Below are 23980 nucleotides of genomic sequence, written 5' to 3'. Positions count from 1 at the left end.
GATATTATGCTAGTGAGTAGGTTAAGTAAATTTATTATTAATACTCCTCTTATATATCTATGTATGGTTTGTCAGCAAAGGGCGCACTCCTCGTCATCCTCTGGGTCGGACGACACTATTGCTTTCTCCGTGTATGCTGAGTTGAAGCGCGAGTTTGACATGCTTCAGGGCAAGTACGACCGACTGATAGACCGATTGAAGAACGTGTATCCGGACAGCCGAAACTATGAAGGGAAGCCTAAGGAGCAGATGACTGTGAGACTTGAGACTTTGGTTCAGTACGCCAACACTAAGCTTGAGGAGATGCCATCGCATCGAGACCGTACCAGCAAGTATATCATCCAGATGGTGGCGGATGAGCTCCAGAGTATTGTGAAGACGCTTCGAGAGGAGAAGACTACCAAACCCGTTCTGATGGAGTGGAGCCATAGTTCTTTCCATTATCTACCTTTATGATGTTGTATTATTGGACTATGTAGAAATCCCTGTTGTTCCTTTAAATAAGCATGTTATTCCTAAATTCAGACCTTATTCTAATCTTGATGTATTGTGACCTTAAATTTCAATGCACTATCGTTCCATTTGCTTTCAATTATTTATTTTACGCCTCACCCTATTTGTTTAATTTGAAACTCGACCTCATATGTGAATAAGAATGCCATGTGACACCCTTGAATTATTTCATTATTCATACCTATTTTGACGTACCTCTTATTTTAGGATCATGCCACCCAAAAAGAAGAACCCAACAACTACATCTACCATATATCCAAATATTCTTCGATTACTGGAAACCTTACAACAGCAAACAAACGCTATAGTTCAACAACAACTAACTCTTCAACAACAATTTGAAAACCAAGATAACCGTGAACCACACCAACCACCTGATCCACCAGTACCACCTCGATAAGTTATTACTTTCAAGGCTTTTCAGAATGTGAATCCACCTGCATTTCATGATACCACTGATCCAATAATAACAAACACATGGATTAAGGAAATGGAAAGATCTTTTAAATTGGTACAGTTAGGGGACGATCAAAAGACACCATATGCTACTTACTTCCTGAAGGGCGAAGTCATCTATTAGTGGGATTCAATAAAAGCTATGGAAGCAAATCAACAAGTTTCTTGGGAAAGGTTTAAGAAGTTATTTCTGGAAAAGTATTACCCTAAGTACATGAAGAATCAGATGGAGCTTAAATTTCTTGAATTGAAGCAAGGGAGTATGTCCGTACTGGAGTATGAAAAGAAGTTCACAGAGTTGTCAAGGTTTGTGACAAAGTATACCAGCAGTGAGGAGGAAAAAGCAAAGAGATTTCAACAAGGATTAGAGTCTTGGATCAGAGATAGAGTGGCTATGTTTGAGCTTGATACTTATGCAGGCATAGTGCAAAAGGCTGCTCTGATTGAAAGTAATGGGATGCAGTCAATGAAGGAAATGGATAACAAGAAGAGGAAGGTTCCATTTTATGGAGAAAAGTCTGAAGCCGGAAACTCACAAGACAGGAATATGAAGAAGATTGGATTCGATAAAGGCGGAAATTTTCAAAGAAAGGGAAATTTGAGCAAAAGACAAGAATCAAAGGGGAACAACCAGGCAAGCCAAGGACAAGTTGGAGAAAATAGATTTCAGAGACCAGAATGCAAGCATTGTGGAAGAAAACACCCCGGAGTGTGTAATAAGTTGAGCATGACATGCTATAGGTGCAACCAGAAGGGACATTTGGCAAACGAGTGTAAGATGCCAAAGCCGGGAGTTGCATGCTACGAGTGTGGAAAGACTGGATACATAGCTAGAGAGTGCAAGTCAACCGGACTAGTCAAAGCTCTGACGAACGTGGCAAGTACCAGTGCAAGAGTGCCAGCTGAGGTATTGGCCTTACCTCCACCACCTACAATAACTCCGCAAGCAATAGCCATGACATTTGATTTAAAAATGAAGGACGCTGTTCAGAATTCTGAGGTGATAGCAGGTACACTTTTACTAAATACTGTCGAAGCTAAAGTATTGATTGATTCGGGAGCGACGAGATCTTTCATATCAGAAAATTTTGTTGATAAACTTCAATATGATAAAATGGTTATGAACGAGGTAGTAAATGTGGTAATTGCGAACCAAGAGAAGATTCATGTGAGTCAACTCTGTCTAAAGTGTGAGATTGGTAAAGGTTGGATGTTTGGTTAATAAGTGGGAGTTAAGGTGGAAAGGGTTTAGTTAGTGTTTGTTTTTTTTCAGAATTTTGCACTTGTTTGTGGGGAAGTTTTGATTGGGCATCTGTTGTACACTTTGAGGCCCAAGCCACCAGAAGCTAGCACTAGGAGTCTAAAATAGGTTTTAGGTGTTTTTTGGAGGTTTGTAAGACGTTTGGTTAGGTGCACGAGTGGAATCACAAAATATGTCCAGCAGGGGACAGTTTTGTTGCAACTTAGAAATGGGAAGTTTTGACCATGTCATAGGTAGGCTCTCATTAGGCCCTGTTGGGCCTTAGTTAGAGGGAGTGTTAGAGGAGTTTTTCCATCCATAGTTAATAGGATTTGAGTTAGAATAATGTATCACAAGTTAGTTCAAGACAGGACCTTTTCTGCCTAGAAAAATAGGGGAACCATGGACTTTAAGCTTAGGCCTAGGGAGGCCCAGGCTAGGTCCTTGAGCCACATCAAGTTTGGGAGTTTCCTTATGACCAGAAGAGTCTAGTGTAGAAGGTTTGGAGGTAAACTTGAAGTGTAAGAGGGTCTAATGCACCCAAGAAACCATAGATGTCATTCTGAAATTTACCATAATAAGCACCTTCACTTACCACATAGTTTTAGAGCACTTATGAGTGAGGCCTAGGTTGACCAATATAGTTGAAAGATAGCATAAAGCCAGTAGAGTGAAAGGCCCAAGTCAGGGTCAATAGGATTTGGATGGTTTAGTAAAGGCACATCGAGTTAGGAGGCCAAAATTTGGAGATTTTGCCTAGTTTAGCGATCAAGTGACTTAGGTTATGGAGCGAGATCATCCAAGCCTAGTATTGCAATATGATGTGTGTGATATTATTTGGTACTTAAATATGGTATGTGAGCATATGTGGCTATGTGTACTATTATGTTTATAAGGTGATTATAAATTGCGTGCATATAGGCCTAAGTGCCATTTTTATTTAGTTTCGGGTTGTAAATAGGCTGAGTTTGTGAGAATATATTATAATGAGGTTATTATTAATTGTTTACGATCTCGAGACGAGGGTAAACTTGCCATAAAGGTCGAGTAAAGCTTCTAGTTGCTCCTACCTGCCAGTCCAGTCCAGCCTTTCTCAAGGCAAGTGATTCAACCTGCTTTTTTTGTTTACACTGCGAACGTGTGATAACTAGTTCCTATATATATAATGCGAGTATCCTGATTTATCTTGTTATACCTGAACCAAGTGATTCTCAAATCTATCTTCGTATTATATAGAAATACCATGAACCCTCAAGTATTTATTGCAAGTAGATGAAAAGTCATACTATGCTAGTATACCAAAGTAATTGTGATACAATGATAAAATAGAGATTTGTTATAATACTTTATTGATCCTTTTGATTAACATGCTATTGATTCCTAAAAAATCTTGATATTGCACCCTGATGCTTTGATTCAACTCTTGTAAGAACCTCGATAGAAACTTTATCTTGATACCTAAAAGCCAGTCACTCCTTAAAGTCGTTCATGATTATTTGATAACCCTATTCTTACCCTAACACATGATACCCTGTTATACTTCGAATTAATGATCACCTTCTTTGTATTTTAATACATATACCTTATCTAGAACCATTACCTTAAGCCTAATAAAGCTTTGTTCTTTCATATTATCCGATAGCCTTGCTAAATCTCCTTGTCAAAGTCCTTGTAAATAGAAACCTTTCAATTACCCTGATAGAGTAAAGTCTAGTGGATCATGGCCCTGAGATTTATTGAACATATTTCCAGTGTTTCAAAGTTTATCTATAATCCCTTGATAAAGATGTTTACTGTTTAAGAAATTTATTATCAATCAGCATCAGTTTTTGAAATGAATAAAAATTTGGATTTTCAGTCCCAGAGGGGGATAAATGTTTTCTTTAAATAATGGATCTGGACTGAGACGCAAGTCCTTTCCACACTTAAATTGTAGGCTTAAAAGTTGCCTAGGGATCCCATTAATGTTTTAGAACCCAGCGAGGTTCGGGATTACTTCGCGGCTGATCACCGGATGTAATCCGTAGCGTCATAAAATGGTTTTGATTAAGAAATGATTTTGGAAATGTTTTGATACAAATAAATGATGCCATCACGCAAAAGTTTATCTCTTGTTATTATTAGCTTTATCTTCACATTGTAATTCTTTTAAATATATCTCGATTTATGTTTTGTACCGTATTGTTTAGCACTTGTTGAGCATTTGGCTCACAACTTGCTTTCACCCTGATATTACAGTTAGCAGCTATGGTTAGATTCAAGCAGACAACACGTAAGACTTGTGATGCCGATGCGTATGTTCGAGCTCAGGTAGAATAAGTGATAGTTTTGTGTGAGGACTCGATATTAAAACCAGTTGTAATAGTTAGTAGTGTTGGGCTGTTCCAAACCCTAAACTCTAAGATCTTGGATTCGGATGTATTTACTTTTTTTTATCTATTGTAATAGTTTTATATTATGCATTGTTAATTTGGGGGTGTGACACTTAATATCATCCTCATAACTCGAAGTGCCTTTTCTAAACCATCAAGTTCTTATGGACCCTGACTTAGGCCTTACACTCTACTGATCTCATACTATCTTAAAACTATGATGGTGAACCTAGGCCTTACTCATAAGTTCCCTAAAACTAATGGTTAAGTGATTTTGCTAATTATAGTGATTTCAGGGTGACACCAATGGATTTATGAGTACAATTGACACACTTCTTCAATTTTACCTCTCAAAATTCTACACTAGACTCTTCTGACCATAAGTCAACTCTCAACCTTGGTGTGGCGCAAGGGCCTAGCTTGGGCCTACCTGGGCCTAAGCTTAAAGTCCAATGTTCCCCTGTTTTCTGTACATAAAAGTGTCCTGTTTTGCACTAACTTATGACACATGATTCTAACTCAATTCCTATGAAATATGGCTGGAACAACTCCTATGACACTCCCTCTAACTAGGGCTAACAAAGGCCTAGTGAGGGCCTACCCATGACATGGTTAAAACTCCTCATTTCTAAGTTGCAACAAAACTGTCCCCTGCTGAACAGATTCTAAATTTTGGTGTGTGCACCTCACTAAATGGTTGGGTTTCTCTAATTTGTGACTTCTCGACTCAATTATACCCCAATTATTAACTCCTCGTGGCTTTGGCCTAACAATGCCTAAGAAATGCCCATTCAAAATCAACACAACACTCACATGCAAATCTGAAAAAAAATTCAGGATTCTATCTTAGCCTTTCCACCTCAACTCCCACTTTAAAACCACGAATTAAATCTCAACTAAGGCAAATTTACTACTATAAGATTCTAAAATAATGCCTCAACCAATAATGGAGATCATCCATGCCCTATGGTACAAACATGCAACATAAAACTTAACATGCAACTCAAGATGAACACTAAATCAAGTTCGACGAAACAAGAGGGTTATTAGCCCATAAATTCGACTTAAAATACTTAAATACTTCAAAAGATCATGCACACTACCTTTTAACAACTAAGATCAACATAATATCAAGGAAACAATTCGTTTTAAGCACATATAAGGTAAAATTTAACACAAACTAAGCATGCATGTACATTTTCTAAAAGAAGAGCATATATAACATGATTATACTTGAAAATAATGCCCTATCTCTAACATGAAAAGTAGAATATGACTTTACAACTAAAGATCAGTAGCATGCAAAAGTTTTAAAAGAGTTTTATCCATGGAAACACTTAGTTTATGCACATAAAAAGTATATCTCATAGAGAACTCTTGTCCACATGAATTAAGAGTTTCGCTTTGGAGATCACATAAATCAAGACATGCAAGCATTAAACTTCATCTCCTAAGCATGGAACTTCTTGTAAAATGTATATTATATGAATGGGTAATGGAATTACACTAGAATGGCAAGGATTTGATGAAGAAAAATTGAAGGGAATGGGGGAAGGGGCTTCGGCCGAATGAAGAAAAAGAGAGGGGAAGGAGAGAAAATTTGAGAGTGAAAATGATGAGCTTGAGTGGAGTGTGGTTTTGGGCTAACTCCTCTTTTTATGGTTCATCATGCACTAAATCAATAGTGGAATTTGGAATGTACTAAAGTTCCCTTCTCCAATAAGCAAACAAAAGTGCATGCAAGGGTAGTTTAGTCTTTTGGTGGATAGAAGAAGGTTAGTGGGGTATGAATTGTCTCTTATGCACTTTAAATTGAATTGGAGGGTATTTACATGCATGGGCAAGTAAGTAATTTGCAATTTAAAAATCAACTAATTTATATAAAACAATTTTTATAAATATAATTGCACCTCCATAAATCACAAAATAAATATCATAAAATAGCTTATGATTTTAGAAATTTAATGATATAAAATTTGAAAGTTTATTGTTAAAAGATTTTTAAAATCGATTTTTCATATAAAATGAAGTACTTTTGATTATCATTTAAAAATACTAAATGATAAGATTTTCTTTTCAAATTTTTTTTATAAACTAATAAATTAAACACTTAGTTTATAGGGACTCAGTCATATAGATCATCCACATTTATAATTTCATACAATTTAAATCCTAATTATAAACACACAATTATATATAGATAGGGTTTAGAAATACCGGTCGTAACATCCTCTCCCCCTTTAAGGATTATGTCCTCAGAATCTAGGAGAATAGGTGAGGATACCGGCTACGCATATCCGACTCTAGTTCCCACGTTGAATCTTCAACCTTGGGATTTCTCCAAAGTACTCTTACCAACTTGACCAACTTACTTCTAAGACTCTTCTCTTGCCAGTCGAGTATTTTGACAGGTTGCTCCACAAATGACAGGTCTGCCTGAATCTCTATAGGTTCATATTATATCACATGGTTGGCATCAGGATTATACTTCTTAAGTAATGACACATGAAACACCTTATGCACATGCTGATACCGAGGCGACAAAGCTAATTCATAGGCCACCTTCCCTACTTGACTCAAAACTTCAAAATGACCAAAATATCTAGGTGCTAACTTCCCTCCAAATCGAGACAATCCTTTCCTTGGTGATACTTTCAGCAATACGGCTTCACCTACTTGGAATCTGATATCCTTATGTGACGGGTCTGCATACTTTATTTGCCTATCTTGAGAAGCAAGTAATCTCTTCTGAATCAATTTGACTGTCTCATGCATTTGCTGTACCAATTCCGGGCCTAAAATCTTTTTTTCTCCCACTTCATCCCAGCTGGTTGGTGATATGCATTTACGTCCGTATAAAGCTTCGTATGGTGGCATGCCAATACTGGTGTGATAGTTGTTGTTATAGGAGAATTCTACCAATGGCAGGTGGTCATCCCAACTTCCCGCAAAATCAATTACACAGCTTCGTAATATGTCTTCAATTGTTTGAATTATCCTCTCGCTTTGACCATCGGTCTGCGGATGATACGCCGTACTCATATTCAACTTGGTGCCAAGACTTTCTTGAAATTGCTTCCAGAATCTCGAGTTAAATCGTGGATCTCTGTCCGAAACTATTGATACATGTACGCCATGTCGTAATACGATTTCACACACATACAGGTGGACCAATCTGTCCAATGAAGACCTCTCGTTAATCTGAAGAAAATGTGCCGACTTTGTAAGGTGATCAACTATAACCCATATAGCATCATGTCCGGATTTCGTTCATGGTAAGTCTACTATAAAGTCATTGGCAATGTTTTCCCACTTCCATTCTGGAATCTTTAAAGGCTGAATTAATCCACTTGGTCTTTGATGTTCTGCCTTCATTTTATTACAAGTATAGCACCTCGCAACCCATTCTGCTACTTCTCGCTTCATATTTGGCCACCAAAAGTTCTGCTTCAAGTCCTGGTACATCTTGGTGCTTCCTGGATGGATTGAAAATCTTGAATTGTGAGCTTTTTGCAATATTTCATTCTTCAATTCAGTTACATGAGGAATCCAAATTCTTGAAGAAAACCTTAGTATACCTTGTTCGTCTCTTTAAGTACAAATCTCTTCTCCCGTCAGTTGATTATTCTCCTGTTCATCACTTCTTCCTGAGATTTCTTTATCTTTTCCAACAATGATGGCTGAAAAGTCATAGTACGATAAATCTCCTCAGCTTTTCCGCAAACACACAGTTCTAATTCAAATCTCCTGATTTCTCTAGATAATTCCTTTGATACCGCTGCCATATTCAACCTCTCTTTCCTACTCAAAGCATCAGCTACCATATTTGCCTTTCCCGGATGATAATTTATCGAGCAATCATAGTCCTTAATTAATTACAACCATCTCATTTGCCTTATATTGAGCTCCTTCTGAGTGAAAATATACTTCAAACTCTTGTGATCCGTGTAGATCACACACCTTTCTCCGTAGAGGTAATTTCTCCAGATCGTAAGTGCAAATACTATAGCTGCTAATTCCAAGTCATGTGTAGGATACTTCAATTCATGTGGTTTTAACTGTCTTGACACATATGCGATCACCTTGTTGTGTTGCATTAGCACGCAACCCAGGCCCTTATGTGAAGCATCACTGAAAATCACAAAGTCTCCTTGATCGTCTGGTAATACTAGTACCAGAGCTGTAATCAACCTCTATTTCAATTCTTGAAAACTATCTTCACATTCTGCATTCCATTCAAATTTCTGATTCTTTCTAGTCAACTTAGTCAATGGCGTGGTGATTTTCGAGAAATCTTTAACAAACCTTCTATAATATCCCGCCAATCCTAGAAAACTTCGCACTTCCGTAGGTGTCTTTGGTCTCTCCCAACTCATAATTTCCTCAATCTTTTCCAGATCCACTTTGACTTCTTCATTTCCAATAACATGTCCCAAAAATTGAACTTCCTTTAACCAAAACTCACACTTAGAAAACTTGGCATACAACTTCTCTTGTCGAAGTATCTCCAATGCTAACCATAGATGTTGCATATGTTCTTCTTCTGACTTTGAATATATAAGAATATCATCAATGAATACCACTACAAACTTGTCCAAATACATTTTAAATACCCGGTTCATCAGATCCATAAATGCTGCAGGAGCATTATTCAACCCATAAGGCATTACTATGAATTCATAATGTCCGTATCTTGTTCTGAATGTTGTCTTCGGGATATTGTCTTCTTTGATCTTCAATTGATGGTATCCTAATCTTAAATCAATCTTGGAAATATACTTAGCTCCTTTCAGCTGATCAAATAAATCATCTATCCTTGGTAGCGGGTAACGGTTCTTAATCGTCATCTAATTCAACTCCCGATAGTCTATACATAACCTCATGCTTCCATCCTTCTTCTTTACGAATAGAATAGGTGCTCCCATGGTGACATACTTGGCCGTATCACTTCTTTGCCAACAATTCCTGTAGCTGGCTCGCCAACTCTTTCATTTTTTTCTGGTGCCATTCTATAAGGTGCCTTCGAAACTGGTTCCATGCCTAGAGCAAGGTTGAACTCAAACTCAATCTGTCGATCGGGCGGTAAACCTGGTAGTTCATCTGGAAACATATCTGGAAATTTATTGACTACGGGGATATCTTCCATGCGGAGGCTCTCTCTTTCTAAATCCACTACATAGGCTAGGAATGATTCACAACCTCTCCTAAGCAATTTCTTAGCCTGGATGATTGTAAGAAACAGTTGCTCTTGCCTCTGACCCTTAAATACCACTTTTTTCTCCAATCTCTGTCTTTAAATATACTTTCTTAGATTTAAAATCTATCTGGGCGTTATTCTTCCCTAACCAATCTATGCCTAAGATTATGTCAAACTCCCCTAACTAGAAAAGTATCAAGTCTACTAAAAATTTATGCCCCGAAATATCAATCTCACACTTAGGACAAAATTGACTCACATGAATCTTCTCTTGGTTCACAATTACCATATTTATTACCTCGTTTAGGGTCATTTTATCACATTTAAGTTTATCAACGAAAGTTTCTGATATAAAAGATCTAGTAGCTCCGGAATCAATCCATACCTTAGCTTCAACATTATTCATTAAAAGTTTACCTGCTATCACCTCAGAATTTTGAACAGCGTTCTTCATCTTTAAATCCAATATCCTTGTTGTCGCTTACGGAGTTGCGGTAGATGGTGAAGGTAATGCCAATACCTCAGCTAGCATGCTTGCACTAGTACTTGCCACATTCATCAAAGCCTTGACTGGTCTGGTTGTCTTGCATTCCCTAACTATATGTCCAGTCTTTCCACACTTATAGCATGTAACTCCCAGCTTTGGTATCTTACAGTCGTTAGCCAAGTGTCCCTTCTGATTGCATCTATAGCATGTCATGTTCAACTTATTACACACTCTTGGATGTCTTTTTCCACAATGCTTGCATTCTGGTCTCTGAAATCTATTTTCTCCAACTTGTCCTTGGCTTGACTGGTTGTCCCCCTTAGAATCTTGTCTCTTATTTAAATTTCCCTTCTTCTGAAAATTTCCGCCTTTGTGGAATCCAATCCTTTTCACACTCTTGTCTTGTGAGCTTCCGGCTTCAGAGTTCTCTCCATAAAATGGAACATTTCTCTTCTTGTTATCCTTTTCTTTCCTTGACTGGATCCCATTACTCTCAATCAGAGCAGCCTTATGTACTACTCCAGCATAAGTATCAAGCTCAAACATAGCCACTCTATCTCTGATCCAAGGCTCTAATCCTTGTTAGAATCTCTTTGCTTTCTCTTCCTAAGTGTTGGTATACTTCGTCATAAACCTTGACAGCTCTGTAAACTTCTTCCCGTACTCCAATACAGACATACTTCCTTGCTTCAATTTAAGAAATTTAAGCTCTATTTGATTCTGCATATACTTAGGGTAATACTTTTCCTGGAATAACCTCTTAAACCTTTCCCAAGAAACTGACTGATTTGTCTCCATAGCTTTCACTGAATCCCACCAATAGATGACTTCCCCTTTCAGAAAATAAGTAGCATATGGCGTCTTCTGATCTTATCCTAACTGAACCAATTCAAAAGCTCTTTCCATTTCCCTAATCCATGTATTAGCTATTACCGGATCGGTGGTATCATGAAATGCAGGTGGATTCACATTTTGAAAAGCTTTGAAGTAAAAATTTGTCAAGGTGGTACTGGTGGATCAGGTGGTTGGTGTGGTTCACGGTTATCTTGGTTTATCGAATTGTTGTTGAAGAGTTAGTTGTTGTTGAGCTATAGGGTTTGTTTGTTATTGTAAGGTTTCCAGAAGTTGAAGAATATTAGGATCTGTGGTAGAAGTTGTTGTCGGGTTCTTCTTTTTAGGTGGCATGATCTTAAAATAAAAGTTATATCAAAACAGGTATGAACAATACATAAAATTTCATGGTTATAGTGTCACAAGTCATTATATTCATTCAATCGGGTTTCAAATTAAACAATAAGGGCGATGCTTATAAAAACATAAGAACAATTGAAAGCAAATAGAACGATAGTGCATAATTATCGAAATTAGGGTCAAGGTACATCAAGATTGGAATAGAGTCTGAATCTAGGGTTACCATGCTTAATTAAAGGAAACAAGAGGGAATTCTACAAAGTCCAACAATACAATGACATGAAAAGTAGATAATGGAAAGAACTAAGGCTCCGCTCCATCAGATCGGGGTTCGGTAGTCTTCTCCTCACGAAGCGTCTTCACAATACTCTGGAGCTCGTCTGCAATCTTCTAGATAGTATACTGGCTGGTACAGTCTCGGTGCGATGGCATCTCATCAAGCTTAGTGTTAACATACTGAACCAAGGTCTCAAATCTCGCAGTCATCTTCTCCTTAGGCTTTCCTTCATAGTTTCGACTGTCCGGATACACGTTCTTCAATCGCTCTAACATTCGATCGTACTTGCCCTGAAGCCTGTCGAACTCACGCCTCAACTCAGCATACACGTAGAAAGCAATTGTGTCAGACGGTTCAGAAGATGATGAGGAAAATGCCCTTTGCTGCCAAACAATGCATATATATATATATATAAGATAAATAGTAGTGAACGACTCGAATATCTTCTACCTACACTCTCGTATAATATTCTATAAACCTATATACATATATAACCTATTTGGGCTGTCCAGGGACTCTAAACCGTAGCTCTGATACCTAAACCTGTCACGCCCTAAACATTTACAAAAGACAATATACGAGTAATTATATTAGTTAACAAAAGGAAATAAATACATCCGAATCCAAGATCTTACAGTTTAGGGTTTGGAACAGCCCAACACTATTAACTAATACAACATGATTTCAATATCGAGTCCTCACACACAAAATCACTAACTACCTGAGCTCGAACATACGAATCGGTATCAAAAGTCTTACGCGCTGTCTGCTTGAATCTAACCATATCTGCTAGCTGTAATATCAGGGTAAGCAAGTAGTGAGCCAAATGCTCAACAAGCGCTATAATATACATAAACAAGAATAAAACATTAACAATGGGATTGAAAGATTCAACAATATTGTATCAAGAGATAAACTTTCAGGGTGATGGCATCTTTTCTTGTAATAAAACCATGCAAAACCATTTCCTTATCAAAACCATGTTATGACGCTACGGATTACAGCCGGTGATCAGCCGCGAAGTAATCCCGAACCTCGCTGGGTTCTAGAACATTAATGGGATCCCTAGGCAACTTTTAAGCCTACAAATTAAGAACGGAAAGGACTTGCGTCTCAGTCCAGATCCACTATCTAAAGAAAATATTTGTCCCCCTTTGGGACTGGAAATCCAAATTTTAACTTTTTATTTTAAAAAACTGATGCCAAGTGACGGTTAATTTCTTAAACAGTGAGCATCTTATTAAGGGTTCTAGATCAACTTTGAAGCACGGGGAATAGGTCCACTAAATTTCAAGGCCATGATCAACTAGACTATACTTTATCAAGGGAATTGCAAGGTTTCTATTCACAAGAAATTTGACAATGAGATTTAGCAGGGTTATCAGATAGTATGAAGGAACTAAGTCAAACTAGGTTCAAGGTAATGGTTCCAGATAAGACATAGGTATTGAAATATAAAGAAGGTGAGCATCAGTTTAAAGTATAACAGGGTATCAGGTTTTATGGGTAAGAATAGGGTTATCAAGCAATCATGAACGATTTTTAAGGGATAGCTGACTTTTAGGTATCAAGATAAGGTTATTGAGTATAACTTGCACAGGGTTCCACATCATAATTACTTGGTATATTAGCATGGTATGACTTTTGAATTACTTGCATAGAAATCTTTAAGCAAAGTTAACTACTTGCAATAGATACTTGAGGGTTCATGGCATTTGCATATAATACGAAAGATAGATTTGAAACCATTTGGATCATATATATCAAGGTGAATTAGAATACTCATATCATATATAAAAGCTGCGCTAACACTATCTTGCAGTACAAACAAAAAGGTAGGTTGAAACACTTGCCTTGAGAAAGGGTTGACTTGACTGGCAGGTGGGAGCAACTAGAGCTTCACTCGACTTTAATGGAAAGTTTACCCTCGTATCGAGAGCCTACACAAAATAATAATATCCTCATTATAATATATACTCACTAACTCAACCTAATTATAAACCGAAATTACGCACATTGGCACTTAGGTCTATATACACATAAACGCTTATAATTACCTTATAAGCATAATAGTTCACATAGCACATTTAAGTACATAGTAATATATCCATACACACTATATTGCATCACTAGGCTTGGATGATCTCACTTCACTTACTCAAGTCACTTAGTTATGCTAAACTAGCCAAAACTCTTAATATCGTCCTCATAACTCGAAGTGCCTTTTCTAAACCATGAAGTTCCCCTGACTTAGGCCTTACACTCTAATAACCTCATAATATCTTACAACTATGGTGGTCAACCTAGGCCTCACTCATAAGTGCCCTAAAACTAATGGTTAAGTGATTTTGCTCATTATAGTGATTTCAGGATGACACCAATGGGTTTATGAGTACAATTGACACACTTACACTTCAACTTTACCTCTCAAAATTTTACACTATACTCTTCTGACCATAAGGCAACTCTCAAATTTGCTGTGGCTCAAGGGTCTAGCTTGGGCCTACCTGGGCTTAAGCTTAAAGTCCAATGTTCCCCTATTTTCTGGACAGAAAAGTGTCATGTTTTGCACTAACTTATGATACATGATTCTAACTCAATTCCTATGAAATATGGCTGGAAAAACTCCTCTGACACTCCCTCTAACTAGGGCTAACCAAGGCCTAGTGAGGGTCTACCCATGACATGGTCAAAATTCGTCATTTCTAAGTTGCAACAAAACTGTCCCCTGCTGGACAGATTCTAAATTTTGGTGTGTACACTTTACTAAATGGTTGGGTTTCTCTAATTTATGACTTCTGGACTCAATTAGACCCCAATTATTAACTCCCCATGGATTGGGCCTAACAATGCCTAAGAAATGCCCATTCAAAATCAACACAAAACTCACAAGCAAATCTGGAAAAAATTTCAGGATTCTATCCTAGCCTTTCCACCTTAACTCCCACTTTAAAACCACGAATTAAATGTCAACCAAGGCAAATTTACTAATATAAGACTCTAAAATAAGGACTCAACCAATAATGGAGATCATACATGCCCTATAGTACCAACATGCAACATAAAACTTAACATGCAACTTGAGATGATCACTAAATTAAGTTCGACTAAATAAGAGGGTTATTAGCTCATAAATTCGACTTAAAATACTTAACTACTTTAAAAGATCATGCACACTACCTTTTAACTAAGATCAATCATAATATCAAGGAAAAAATTCATTTTAACCACATATAAGGTCGAATTTAACACAAATTAAGCAGACATGTACATTTTCGAAAAGAAGAGCATATATAACATGATTATACTTGAAAATAATGTCCTATCTCTAACATGAAAAGTAGAATATGACTTTACAACTAAATATCAGTAGCATGCAAAGGTCTTAAAAGAGTTTTATTCATGGAAACACTTAGTTTATGCACATAAAAAGTATATCTCATGGAGAACTCTTTAATCCACATGAATTAAGAGTTTCTCTTTGGAGATCACATAAATCAATCAATACATGCAAGCATTAAACTTCATCTCCTAAGCATGAAACTTCTTGTAAAGTGTATATTATATGAATGGGTAATGGAATTACACTAGAATGGCAATGATTTGATGAAGAAAAATTAAAGGGAATGGGGGAAGGGGCTTCGGCCGAATGAAGAAAAAGAGAGGGGGATGAGAGAAAATTTGAGAGTGAAAATGATCAGCTTGAGTGGAGTGTGGTTTTGGGTTAACTCCTCTCTTTATGGTTCATCATGCACTAATTCAATAGTGGAATTTGGAATGTATTAAAGTGCCTTTCTCCAATAACCAAGCAAAAATGCATGCAAGGGTATTTTAGTCTTTTGGTGGATAGAAGAAGGTTAATGGGGTATGAATTTTCTCTTATGCCCTTTAAATTGAATTGGAGGATATTTACATGCATGGGAAACTAAGTAATTTGCAATTTAAAAATCAACTAATTTATATAAAAACAATTTTTATAAATATAATTGCACCTCCATAAATCACAAAATAAATATAATAAAATAGTTATGATTTTAGAAATTTAATGATATAAAATTTGAAAGTTTATTGTTAAAAAATTTTAAAATCGATTTTTCATATAAAATGAAGTACTTTTGATTATCATTTAAAAATACTAATTGATAAGATTTTCTTTTCAATTTTTTTTATATAAACTAATACATTACATACTTAGTTTATAGGCACTCAGTCATATAGATCGTCCACATTTATAATTCCACACAATTTAAATCTTAATTATAAACACACAATTATATATAGATAAGGTTTAGAAATACCGGTCGTAACAACATCGATTTTTCTCAACTTAATTCCCTGCACTTTTTGTTTTCTTTCTTCATCCCTTACAACCCCCCCTCGCTCTTTCATTATCCCCTACAAAACGAAGCAAACCCTCTTCCTCATATTTTTGAAATCCCCAAATCCAAACCACAGACACCCCCCTTCTTAGTTGCATTTTCATTTTCTGGGTCTCACCGAGTCAGGACCGAGTCTATCTGCATTCAAACTCCCCTGCTTCATTTCCCGAGTCATTGCGCCGAGTCACACACTGAGTCAAATCCGGGGATGCAAATTTTTTGACTTTTGATTTGAATCATTTCCCCAAGTCGAGTCTGCCTTTGCAGTCTTGTGCGAGTTACGCCCTTGTCTATTTGAGTTTCCGTTGTTTTTTATTCCGAGTCAAACCAGCTGCGTGCCGAGTTCTTGGCTAATTCGCGGCACGAGTTCGCCTGAGTCCACTAAGTTCGAGTTGATGTTTCAACGAGTTTAGTCCGAGTTAAAACCCTCTGTCTTCGACTCTATTGCTGTGATTCACTTTGGCACCGAGTTGTTTTCGAGTCGCCGACTAGGTTTGCTGGCCTTCTTTTCTGTGTTTATATTTCTGATTTCTGTCCACACGTCGAGTGACTGCCGAGTTGAAATCGAGTTGTAGTAAGTTTAATCGGTTCTTCTCCTGAGTTGCAGCAGTCCCCTATTTCGTTTTATTTGGATCAAAGTCTTGTTGCGTTTGTGTGTTTGTTTGGCCGAGTCTGTTCTTTTGTTTGTAGTTTAGTTGCTGGCTGTGTTAGCCTTTTTTTAGATTTTATTTTAAGTCATATCAAATTTCCCCAGTCAAGATAATTTGTTTATTTTAGTTAAATTAAATAGATATAGTTAATCTACTATTTTCGATCGGTTATTTGAGTTGAAATTTATTGTTCGTAGTTAGCAAGTGATTGTGTTTTTGGCTAGTCGAATAAACGAACATGTCATGTCCAAATTTTTGTAGAACTTTCTGTAATTATTAGTTTTGATTTAATTGAAAAAAAAATGTTTTAGTGATAATTAATTTTATTAGGTTTATTAAGTAGTTTAAAATAATTTAGTGGTATTTAATTAGTTTAACTAGAGTAAATTCTCTTTTCGACTTTGTAGACTTGAAATTAGTTTTAGTAAAACAAAGAAATTCCCACCTCCCTCTTTAAAGTTCTAGTTCGCCTAAATTAATAATTAAGGAATTGCGAAAATTAAATAGTCTCTGCGGAATGAATCTAAAAATATTAAAATGAGAATTGTGTGCTTATAATTTAAAAAAATGTATATTTTTGGCACATCAAGTTTTTGGCGCCGCTGCCGGGGATCGAACCCGGGTCACCCGCGTGACAGGTGGGAACCCGAGTTTTAGTGTAATTCTTAAAAAAACAAAAAAATCCAAAAAAATTGAAAATTCAAAAAAAATTAAATAGTTAGTTAAATACATAATTGTTGCATCATGCATTTGTTCACCTAGGAGCACATCATCTTAGATTTTATTTTCTTGTTTAATTTTTCGTACCTTATAGATTGTGGTGATTGCTGGAAGACCCAAGGTACGTTAAATTTTTTTTTTTTTTAGTTAGAGCACCTAGTTTAGAGCATCCATAATTGTTTATCGTTTTTATATCTCGTTGTGTGTTGCATCATTTTAAATAAACTTTAAGGGCAAAACCTCATCACAAGATAAAGGGAGGGATTTTATCACTCTTTCCTTGGCCCACAACTATTAAATCCATCATTTTGCATGCCATAGCCTTGTTAATAAAATTAAGTAAACATTGGCCCCTAGGACTTCGTGCTCAACTAGGAAGAAAACCTGAAATGATCAAATCTCTAAATATTCATTCTTTGGTGTCTAGGCTAGCGAAAACTTACCTGGCCATTTAGATTGGTGACTATGCTGGTGTTTAGCCTCTTGGCAATGCTTGCACCTACCTGGCCAATCAGATAGAATACTTTTAATTTTGTGACTTTTAGTAATATCTTTTTGTTAGGAGCAAGTCTAGAATTTTTAGGAACCATAGATTTAGAATTTTTCTTTCGATTTTTTACCCTTTCTTTTGCGTGTTTTAAATTCTCGCACTTATTTGCTACTTGATTCATATCCTGTTTATGCGTACTACATGGATTAGAGATAATTCCTCTAGGTTAGTGAGACTAATTGAGCATACTTCCTCATCGGAATCCGAACCCATAGAAATTCTCGAACCCATAGTAAACATGGCAGTTTCTCTTAAGGATCGCTGTTACCCCGCTCGTTCGGCCCAACCTTCTTGTATTACTCTTCCACCAGTTGATGGTAATAATTTTGAAATTAAAGGTCATCATATTATCATGTCACCTAAATTTACCGGGAGTGGAGGTGAGGATCCATATCTTTTTATTCATGAATTCGAGGAGGTTTGTGCCTTACAAAAACTCCAACAATTAACCGAGGAAATGAGTCTTTTTGGAAATATTTTGATAGATTTAAAAATCTTTTATCCCAATGTCCCCATCACAGAATAGAAAAGTGGAGACTTTGTAAGATTGTTTACGAGGCCTTAGATAGTTCTACAACCGCGTTGTTAGAGTCTATGTGCCAAGGTAAATTCATGGAAAAAGATGAGGATCAAGGTTGGGAGTTTTTCGAGGAATTAGCGGAAAAGACCATGTTGTGGGGGTCTACTAGGGAGCCGAATAGGGAGCCTATTAAGCACAATGAAACACTCGGTTCAATAGCTAACAAAGGCTTGCACTTAGTGGGTAATTCTATAGCAGCCGAAACAAAGTTGGCTACTCTTACTAGAAGATTAGAAGCTTTAGAAACCACTAATGCCCCTTCCCAAGCGTCTAAGTGTGCGAACTATAACTCTAATAGTCATGGACCTCAAAACTTTCAAGAGTTTGAGCAAGTGAACGTTATGTTTCAACCTAGACCTAGGAATGACGCTTTTGCACCCACATACAATCCCGGGTGGAGGAACCACCCGAATTTCTCATGGACACAAGGCCAAAACTACCAATCTCCTCAACCCACTTTTCAAAAGCCTAATCAGAACTCTTACCCCACTTCTAGTCAAAATCCTTATCCAAACCCAATTCAAGCACCCTTGAATCCTCCCGGGTTTAATGATTCGGATAAGAGACTTAATTCCTTAGAAAAGAGTATCGAGGCTTTGCTAAAATCTCAAACTAATTTGACTCAATCTCAACAAGCCTTCATGCAAACCATGACCCAAGATAGGAAATTATTGAATTCCAATGCCCAAGCCATATCTTAGTTAGAGGTTCAAATGAGTCAATTAGCTGTCACGATTTGTGAGCGCGAAAAGAATAAGTTTTCAAGTCAACCTGAGGTGAATCCTAAATTTACGCTTAATCAAAAACCTCATGATGTGAACGCCGTTATCTCTCTACGGTCGGGAAGTCAAGTGAGAAATCGAGTTGGTGTGAACAAAGAAGAGAATTCGAGTTCAGAGATCACTCGAAGCAACCCGAGGATTTCGAATCTAGCGAAACACCTCATCCGATTGCACCACCTTCGAAACCTAGCCCTGATGTGTCTAATGAAAGAGTCTTTACACCAAAAGCTCCGTATCCTCCATGACTTATTTCGAGCAAACAATCGGCTCAAGTAGAGAAGATCTTAGAAGTTTTTAAGCAAGTCAAGGTCAACCTTCCTCTTTTAGATGCCATTTAACAAATTCCTTCTTATGCTAAGTTTCTAAAAGAGTTGTGTACCCATAAACGAACCACTCACGTTCCTAAGAAAGCCATTCTGACATCTCAAGTTAGTTCAATTCTCTCAAATGAAATTCCCGTGAAATATAAGGACCCCGGTTGTCCTACTATTTCTTGTGTCATAGGCAACACTTTTGTTGACAAAGCTTTACTTGACTTAGGTGCTAATGTGAATCTTCTTCCATATTCTGTGTACCAAGAACTCGGTCTAGGTGAATTTCAAAAGACCAATGTCACACTTCAATTATCCGACCGTTCTATCAAAATTCCTAAGGGAATAATTGAAGATATGTTGATTAAGGTTGGTGATTTTGTTTTTCTCGTTGATTTGTGGTCCTAGAAACTGAACCGGTCAAAAATACTAAAAATCAAATTCCAATCATTCTAGGAAGACCTTTTCTAGCCACATCCAATGCCTTGATTAATTGTAGAAACGGTTTAATGAAACTAACATTTGGAAATATGACCATTGATCTTAATATTTTCATGTCGGGAACCAACTCAATGACTATTTTAACCAACACATGGAGATTAATTTAATTGATAAAATGCTTGATCATGAAACCATGAGTGTCGATGATGCTCTTGACTTTTGCTTAAATCATTTTGGTCAAAATTGGGTTGATTCCGATTACACTAATAAGGTCAATGAAATGTTAGAGTCCAGCATTCCTATAACTAACCAAGAGCTTGAACTACTTTCTTTGTCCCTTTATCAAGCTAGTGAACCAGTTGAGCCAAGTCCCCCAGAATTAGAACTCAAACCTCTTCCTAACACTCTTAAGTACATGTTTCTTGGTTCTAATGAGTCTTTTCCCGTCATAATTACTTCTAATTTGACCACATCTCCAGAAGAGGAACTTTTAAGTGTGCTTAGAGAGAATAAAGAAGCCATAGGTTGGAGTATTTCTGATATTAAAGGAATTAGTCTGGCAATTGTCCAACATAGAATTCACTTAGTTGATGATGCTAAACCAGTTAGGGAGCCACAAAGGAGGTTGAACCCAACTTTGATGGAAGTTGTTAGGAAGGAAATTCTTAAGTGCCTAGATAATGGGATAATCTTTCCCATTTTTGATAGCTCATGGGTGAGTCTGATTCAAGTAGTACCTACGAAATTGGGTATTACTGTAGTGACCAACAAGAATGACGAACAAGTTCTCACTCGTGTTCAATCTGGTTGGAGAGTGTGTATAGATTAAAAGAAACTCAATTCTGCCACTAGAAAAATCACTTTCCTTTACCATTCATCGATCAAATGCTAGAAAGGTTAGCAGGTCATTCCTACTATTGTTTCCTAGATGGTTTTTCCGGATATTTTCAAATCCTCATTGCTCCCGAAGATCAAGAAAAGACTACGTTCACATGTCCTTTCAGAATGTTCGCTTATCGTCGTCTCGCTTTTGGTTTGACCACGGCCCCTACTACATTTCAACGATGCATGATGAGCATATTTTCCGATATGGTAGGTGAATTCTTAGAAATTTTAATAGATGACTCTTCCATCTTTGGTTCTTCTTTTCATAATTGTTCAAAACATCTTGACTTAGTTTTAAAAAGGTGTAAAAAAATAAACCTCGTTCTTAATTGGGAAAAATGTCATTTCATGGTTAAAGAAGGAATCGTCCTTGGTCATAAAATCTCGAAAAAGGGAATTGAAGTCGATAAAGCTAAAATTGATCTCATTTCTAGTCTCCCTCCACCAAAATCGGTCAAAATAATTCACTCCTTCTTAGGATATGCGAGTTTTTATAGGCGTTTCATTAAAGATTTCAGTAAAAAAGCTCAACCCTTGACCAATCTTTTTTCCAAAGATGTCAAATTCGAGTTCAATAGTGATTGTTTACAATCTTTTGAACACCTTAAGAAAGAATTGACTTCATCCCCGATAATTAAATCTCCCGATTGGAATGAGCCTTTTGAGTTGATGTGTGATGCCTCTGACTATGCAGTTGGGGCAGTTTTAGGGCAACGAATCAATAAGATACCTCATGTCATATACTACGCTAGAAAGACCTTAAATGATTCCCAACTTAATTACTCAACCACCGAAAAAGGTCTTCTAGCCGTAGTATTTGCCCTCGAGAAGTTTAGGTCTTATCTAATTAGTTCGAAAATTATTGTTTACACCGATCATGCCGCTCTTCGATATATTTTCTTGAAAAAGGATTCCAAAGCTCGTTTAATTAGGTAGATCTTGTTGCTCCAAGAATTTGACCTAGAAATTAGGGATAAGAAGGGGTCTGAAAATGTCGTTGTCGATCATCTTTCTCGATTGGTAGTGGAGTCAACCGTTGACTTACCTTTGAATGAATCTTTTCCGGATGAACACCTTCTTTCTATCTCTACCCTCCTTTGGTTTGCCGACATTATTAATTACCTTGTCACCGGCAACATTCCGACTCATTGGTCCAAGCAAGATAAATCTAAATTCTTTTCACAAGTCAAATACTTCTTTTGGGATGACCCTTATCTATTCAAGTATTGCCCGGACCAAATCATTAGAAGGTGTGTCCCAAATCATGAGTTTAGAAGTGTCCTTTCCTTTTGTCATGATCAACCTTGTGGAGATCATTTTAGTGTAAAAAAGACGGTTGCTAAGATACTTCAAAGTGGTTTTTATTGGCCTAGTTTGTTTAAGGATTCCGCGGAATTCTGTGCCGCTTGTAGTATGTGTCAACACTTAGGAAAGATCACAAGACGTAATATGATGCCAATGAATCCAATCCTAATTATCGAAGTTTTCGATATTTGGGGGATAGATTTTATGGGCCCATTTCCTTGCTCATTTGGCAACCTCTACATTCTCTTAGCGGTCGATTATGTTTCTAAGTGGGTCGAGGCCATTCCAGCTAAGTCTAATGATAACAAGGTCGTTCTTAAATTCTTAAAAGAGGATATATTTTCTCGATTTGATACACCTAGAGCTATCAATAGTGATCAAGGCAAACATTTCAAGAACCATCATTTTGGGTCTCTCTTAAAAAAGTACTCGATCACTCATAAATTGGCCACCCCTTATCATCCTCAAACTAGTGGTCAAGTTGAAGTCTCAAATAGGCAAATCAAACAGATTTTAGAAAAAAATGTCAACTCCAATAGGAAGGATTGGTCAACTAAGTTGATAGATGCTTTATGGGCCTATAGGACCGCGTTTAAGACTATCTTGGGTATGTCTCCTTATCGGCTTGTGTTTGGTAAAGCTTTTCATTTGCTGGTTGAACTTGAACATCGAGCCTTGTGGGCCATTAGGGAGTTGAATTTTGATTTACCCACTACCGGTAGTCATAGGAAGTCGCAATTGTCTGAGATAGAGGAAATGAGAAATGATGCTTATAAAAATGCTAAAATCTATAAAGAAAGAACCAAAGTTTTTCATGATAAATCAATTTTGAGAAAATCCTTTTCTCCCGGTCAAAAGGTTCTTTTGTACAATTCTAGGCTTCATTTATTTCCCGGAAAATTGAGATCTAGATGGGAGGGACCTTACATTGTTAAAGTAGTTTTTCCTCATGGTGCTATTGAAATTGAAAATCTTAAAAATGGTGAAATATTCAAAGTTAATGGACAACGTCTCAAACCATTTTTAGAGTTGCCAGTCGATTCTGAGGAAGAGGTCATCCACCTCATTGACCCATAATCAAGTAAGTCTCTTTCAGTAGGTAGTTTTAACTCTCTTCATCCCTTATCATTCTCCGTGCTTATTTCTCTCTTTTACATACATTGAGGACAATGCATGATTTATGTGTGGGGGAGGATTTTAGTGTAATTCTTAAAAAAACTAAAAAACCAAAAAAATTGAAAAAATCAAAAAATTTAAAAAAAATAGAGACATTTTTAGCTAAGTTGTCTTACTCTCTCTTGAACTTTAATAGTAGTTGGTATTACCATATTTTTCAAAAACTTATATATATAGTGCCTTTTAGATTATTTAAACGTAGTTAGTAAGGTGTCTTTTTTAAACTTGTGATTGAACGGTTTTCACTCTAGATTCCAGGACGGTACTTTTTGCACAAGACCTTTGTTGGAGAGATTGTCTAGGAGCGTTATTCAATACTTGAGAGAGAACCCACATGTTAAAACAATGTCGAATCAAATTTTTGCGAAAAGAAAAGAAAAGAAAAAAAATTGATGAATAAACTACTTCAATACCCATTATTCTATAAACAAAAAATCTTTAGATAATGGGCACAAGTAGAATTGACTA

General features: G+C 36.8%; 1 pseudogene; it reads left to right on the top strand.

Moving 5' to 3' along the window:
- The first annotated feature begins 18644 nt into the window (after positions 1-18644).
- Positions 18645-23413, top strand: LOC141695464 (uncharacterized; annotated as a pseudogene).
- The last annotated feature ends 567 nt before the right edge of the window (positions 23414-23980 follow it).

This window comes from Apium graveolens, chromosome 11, assembly GCF_009905375.1.
Source record: "Apium graveolens cultivar Ventura chromosome 11, ASM990537v1, whole genome shotgun sequence".
Taxonomy (NCBI): domain Eukaryota; kingdom Viridiplantae; phylum Streptophyta; class Magnoliopsida; order Apiales; family Apiaceae; genus Apium; species Apium graveolens.
This window is presented reverse-complemented; position numbering and strand designations above follow the sequence as displayed.